The following is a 6,769-nucleotide window of genomic DNA, read 5'->3' as shown; positions in this document are numbered from 1 at the left end:
AGAAATTGTCAGCCAGGCTCAGAATCTATTGCAAAAAGTATAGTGTCCAAGTGTTTAGTCTGTGCCTTAGTAAATGCAAAATGCTAAGCAAAGTAAAGAAGTTATGAAAAGAAACAGGGAAAGAGGAACTTTCCCAAGTAAACATTTAAAAATAGATTTTACTGAAGTAAAGCCACAAGCACAGGGTTATAAGTACCTATTAGTTTTTATTGACACCTTTCCAAGATAGGTAGAAGCATTCCCTAGTAGAAATGAGACTGCAGTAACAGTTATTAAAAAATTACTACATAAAATTATTCCCAGATTTAGCTTGCCCATTAATATAGGGACTAATAATGGGCTTGCATTTGTATGTAAGATCTCACAGCTAGTAGGAAAGGCACTCAACATTAATTAGGTATTACATTGTGTTTACAGGCCTCAGAGTTTAAAACAAATTAAAAAAAATATAAACCAAACTCTGAAAAAAGTTCTGACCAAATTCATTCTAAAAACTACTGAATCCTGGACTAACCTACTCCCTCTAGTTCTGCTAAAAGCTAAATACACCCCCGACTAGGCAAGATTCACCCCGTATAAAATTGTATCATGTGGAGCAACACCCCTTCTCCTTTAGCTCCCTTAGAGACCCCCTTGGAGACAATACAAACAAATCCCACTAACCCCTGTAAGCTGACCCTGAGAAGGATGGCATGCCCTTTTCTAGCCACAAACTGGAAGCTGGCTGGGCTATGTAGAGCAGAAGTCTGAGGAACCTCACAACGAGACTCCTTATAATTAAACTTTAAGAACAGGAAAAAACTAGGGTCGGGGAAAGGCCAAAACAAGTCATTTTAAAATGTAATATATGTGTCGCTGTAGGTCATACAGGAGGTGGGAAATAAGTCCACAAAGTAAATAGAAAATATATGTGCTTATAACTACCCCTGTAAACTAATCTGTAAGTATTAGCTACTTAGAGAGAAAACACCTCCAAAAGGAAGTATATTTTAAAGAAAAATTGTTTGTTACTAGCTCAGTTGTCACTAAAGGTTAAGGGTTTTAGAAATTCCCAGTTCTAATTAACTAGAAAAATAATTATATAGTTTGTTTTTATTATTTTTTATTTTTCTGAAGTAGGAAACAGAAAGGCAATGAGACAGGACTCCCGCATGTGCTCGATCGGGATCCACTCGGCATGCCCACCAGGGGGTGATGCTCTGCCCATCTGGGGCATTGCTCTGTTGTGAACAGAGCCATTCAAGCACCTGAGGCAGAGGCCATGGAGCCATCCTCAGCACCCGGGCCAACTTTGCTCCAGTGGAGCCTTGGCTGAGTGAGGAGAAAGGAGAGACAGAGAGGAAGGAGAGGGGTAGGGGTGGAGAAGCTGATGGGCGCTTTTTCTGTGTGCCCCGGCCAGGAATCAAACCCGGTATTCCTGCACGCCAGGCCGATGCTCTACCACTGAGCCAACTGGCCAGGGCCTAATTATGTAGTTTTAACAATAATATATATAATGTATAAAATACTTTTAAAGAAGTAAAAAAATGTTATGAAAGCTAAATTTTTATAAATCATAAAAATGTTAAACATTTATATAAGTTGCAGAATGTTTGTGCAAATTGTAAAAAGTAAAATGATTGTACAAAGAAAAAACAAGGAGACCTGAAGACTCCCAGCTCACACCACCAAACTGGATTGTAAACTAATTTATGAAGAATCAGTGTAAAAAACCAAATCTGGACTACAAGAACAGCTCTCAAAAACCAAGGAGCAAAGAAGAAGCCACAACGAACCTGGTAGAGAGCACCTGAATCTCCCCTGCTTATAGGAACAGAGGAAGGGGGTGAGGATCGGAGCCCAGAGCAGTTCTCACTCCAAGGAAAAGAGCAGTAAAGACTGCTCACAGCCACTTGCCTGGTGACCAGGGAACAAGGGGTGTTGAAATGGCCAGCTTATCTTCCAAAAAGAAAGGGGGAGAGAGACAGACAGACGGTGAGGGGTAAAGGAATGCAGGGAATGAGCTGAAAAGCTGACTCATTCAGTGCTGGAGGTGGCCATAGCTGGGGGAGGGGCTGATCCTTCCACAAAAGAGAATACAAAGTGCTTCCAGGTCACAGATCTCCAGACATCTCTCTAGCTTCATCAGCACAACAAGACACAGCTGAAAACAAGAAGTGGGGAGGAAGGGTAGTAACTCAGGTCTCCATGGAGATCTGAGATACATCCCCCACTACTGAATCTGAGAAAGCAACCTGCCCCTAGAGAGATTAACTGGCAGAGCTTAGTTACACCCACCACATTCCTGGATACAGTTTCAAATGAGCCCCCTGCTGAGATCAGAAAACAAGACAATCACCTGTTAAGAAAACAAACAAATCAAGACTGCAAAGCAGCCCAAATCTGAAAGTGGATCACAAAAAATAGCTGATCCCAACCCAAGAAGACCTAGAAATAACACAATTGAAAACTGGGGCAGACAACACCAAGCCTAGACTCAATCAGCTCTACAAACAAAACACTCAAATACATAGATATGAGAAGACAGAAAAGTGCAATCCAAATGAAACCACAAGAGAAATATCCAGAAAATGAACTGAGTGATATGGAAATAACCAAACTTCCAGATGTGAAATTCAAAATAATGATTGGAAGGATGCTTAGGGATCTTAGAACAACAATGGGTGGTCATTATGAACATCTAAATAAAGAAATAGCAACTATAAAAAAGGATATCAAAATATTAAAAAAAAAGAATCAGTCAGAGATGACAAATGCAATATCAGAAATGAAGACCACAATAGAAGAAATTAAAAACAGGATGGACAGAGCTGAGGATCACATCAGCGAGTTGGAGAACAACTGGAATGAAGGCATAAAAGCAGAAAAGAAAAGACTCAAAAAGTCTGAGGAAACTCTTAGATAGTTCTGTGACAACATAAAGAGAAATAACATCTGCATTATAGGGGTTCTTGAAGAAGAAGAGAAAGAACAAGGGATAGAGACTTTGCTCAATCATATCATAGCTGAAAACTTCTTTAATTAATGCAGGAGAAACTCTCACAAGTTCAAGAAGCACAGAGAACGCCATTAAAGAGAAACCCAAAGAAACGTACACCAAGACACATCATAATTAAAATACCAAAGCTAAATCATAAAGAGAAAACATTAAAAGCTGCGAGAGAAAAAAGGCTATCACCTACAAAGGAGCCCTTGTAAGGATGGCATCAGAGTTCTCAACAGAAACACTTGAGGCCAGAAGGGAATGGCAAGAAATATTCAAAGTAATGCAGAACAAGAACCTACAAACAAGACTACTTTATCAAGCAAGGCTATCATTTAAAATTGGAGGAGAAATAAAAAGCTTTCAGGACAAAAAAAAATTCAAGAACTTCATTATAACAAAACCAATGCTGCAGGAAATGTTAAAGGGCATGTTGTAAACAGATCAAAGTGGGAGAAAAATATACCAAAAGAGGAATACAGCCTTAAAGAATAAAATGGCAATAAACAACTACATATCAATAATAACCTTAAATGTAAATGGATTAAATGATCCAATAAAATGACATAGGGTAGCTGAATGGATAAAAAAACAGGACCCGTACATATGCTGTCTACAAGAGACACACCTTAAAACAAAAGATGCACATAGACTGAAGGTAAAAGAAAGAAGAAAAAAAAACATTTCATGCAAATGAAAATGAAAAAAAAAAGCTGGAGTAGCAACACTTATATCAAACAAAATGAACTTTAAAACAAAGGATATAGTAAGAGATAAAGAAGGCCACTACATAATGAAAAAGGGAGCAATTCAACAGGAAGATATAACTATTATAAATATCTACACACCTAACATAGGAACACCTAAATATATCAATATAAAGCAGATTTTGATGAATATAAAGGGCGAGATCAACAGCAATATTATAATAGTAGGGGATTTTAATACCCCACTAACAACACTAGATAGATCCTCAAGAAAGAAAATTAACAAAGAAACAGCAGACTTAAATGACACACTAGGTCAATTCTACTTAATAGACATCTTCAGAACGTTTCACCTAAAGCAGAATACATATACATTCTTTTCAAGTGGTCATGGTACATTCTGTAGGATAGACCACATGTTAGGGCACAAAAGTGGTCTCAACAAATTTAAGAAGATTGAAATCATATCAAGCACTTTCTCAGATCACAATGGCATGAAACTAGAAATCAACCACAACAGAAAAGCTCAAAAATTCTTAAACACATGGAAACGAAATAGCAGTTTGTTAAGTAATGAATGGATAAGAATGAGATCAAAGAGGAAATAAAAACATTCCTAGAAACAAATGATAATGAGCATACAACAACTAAAAATTTATGAACACAGCGAAAGCAGTACTAAGAGGAGAGTTCATAGCACTACAGCCTAATTTAAGAAACTAGAAAAAGCTCAAATAAACTACTTAACCCTGTACCTAAAAGAACAAGAAAAAGAACAGCAAGTAAAGCCCAAATGTAGTAGAAGGAAGGAAATAATAAAGATCAGAGCAGAAATAAATGACATAGAGGCTAAAGAAACAGTACACAAGATCAATGAAACTAGGTGTTGTTTCTTTAAAAAGGTAAAGAAGATCAATGAACCTTTAACTAGACTCACTAAGAAAAAGAGAGAGAGAGGGGACTCAATTAAATAAAATTAGAAATGAGAGTGGAGAAATAACAACTGACACAACAGAAATACAAAATATTGTAAGAAAATACTATGAAGAACTGTGTGCCAAAAACTAGACAACCTAGATGAAATGGACAAATTCCCTGAAACATACAATCTGCAAAAATTAATCTGAAAGAATCAGAAAACCTAAACAGAACGATTACACCAAATGAGATTGAAACAGTTATCAAAAAACTGCCAACAAAGGAAAGTCTGAGGCCAGGTGGCTTCACAAGTAAATTCTATCAAATATTCAAAGAAGAACTAACTCCTATCCTTGTCAAGCTGTTTCAAAAAATTCAAGAGGAAGGAAGACTTCCAAGTTCTTTTTATGAGGCGAGCATAATTCTGATTCCAAAACCAGGCAAAGACAACACAAAGAAAGAAAATTATGGGTCAGTATCTCTGATGAATATAGATGCTAAAATCCTCAACAAAATATTAGCAAACCATATCCAACAACACATAGAAAAAATCATACACCATGATCAAGTGGGATTTATTCTGGAGAGGCAAGGCTGGCACAATATTTGTAAATCAACCAAAGTGATTCATCACATAAAAAAAAATGAATGAGAAAAACCACATAATAATTTCAATAGATGAAGAAAAGGCATTTGATAAAATTTGGCACCCATTCATGACCAAAACTCTCAACAAAGTGGGAATACAGGGAACATACCTCAACATGATAAAAGCCATCTATGACAAACCCACAGCCAACATGATACTCAATGGGCAAAAATTAAAAGCATTTCCTTAAGATCTGGAACAAGGCAGGGGTGCCCCCTTTTACCACTCTTATTCAACATAGTCCTGGAAGTCCTAGCCACAGCAATCAGACAAGAAGAAGAAATAAAAGGAATTCAAGTTGGAAAAGAAGAAGTAAAGCTATCATTATTTTCGAATGAAATGATACTGTATATAGAAAACCATAAAGGCTCAGTCTAAAAACTACTGGACCTGATAAATAAATTCAGCAAAGTGGCAGGATATAAAATTAATACTCAGAAATAAGAGCAATTTTTATACACCAACAATGAACAGTCAGAAAGAGAAATTAAGGAAACAATTTCCTTCACTATTACAACCAAGAAAATAAAGTACCGTGGAGTACATTCAACCAAGGAGACTAAAGACTTGATCACAGAAAATTACAAAGCATTGATAAAAGAAATCAGGGAAGATACAAATAAGTGGAAGCATATATCGTGCTCATGGTTAGAAAGAATAAATATCATTAAAATGTCTATATTACCCAAAGCAATTTATAAATTCAATGCAATACCAATTAAAATACCAATGACATACTTTAAAGATATATTTTAGATCACATATTCCAAAAATTTATATGGAACCAAAAGAGAACATGAATAGCCTCAGCAATCTTTAAAAAGAAGAATAAAGGGGGAGGTATTACACTTCCTGATGTCATGCTATACTACAAGGCCATTGTACTCAAAACAGCCTGGTACTGGCATAAGAACAGGCATATAGATCAATGGGACAGAACGGAGAATCCAGAAATAAACCCACAGCTCTATGGACAACTGATATTTGACAAAAGAGGTAAGGGCATACAATGGAGTAAACACAGCCTCTTTAATAAATGGTGTTGGGAAAATTGGACAGCTACCTGCAAGAAATTGAAACTAGACCACCAACTTACACCATTCACAAAAATAAACTCAAAATGGATAAAAGACTTAAATGTAGGCCGTGAAACCATAAGCATCTTAAAAGAAAACATAGGCAGTAAGATATATTGCATCTCTCGGAGCAATATATTTGCTGATTTATCTCCACGGGGAAGTGAAATAAAAGACAGGATAAACAAATGGGACTATATCAAACTAAAAAGCTTTTGCACTGCTAAAGGCAACAGGAACAGAATAAAAAGACAAACTACACAATGGGAGAACATATTTGACAATATGTCTGATAAGGGGTTAATAACCAAAATTTATAAAGAACTCGTAAATCTCAACACCAGGAAGACAAACAATCCAATCCAAAAATGGTCAAAAGAGATGAATAGACACTTCTCCAAAGAGGACATACAGATGGCCAACAGGTATATGAAAA

This window comes from Saccopteryx leptura, unplaced genomic scaffold, assembly GCF_036850995.1.
Source record: "Saccopteryx leptura isolate mSacLep1 unplaced genomic scaffold, mSacLep1_pri_phased_curated manual_scaffold_21, whole genome shotgun sequence".
Classification (NCBI taxonomy): domain Eukaryota; kingdom Metazoa; phylum Chordata; class Mammalia; order Chiroptera; family Emballonuridae; genus Saccopteryx; species Saccopteryx leptura.
Note: the sequence above shows the minus strand (reverse complement) of the source record.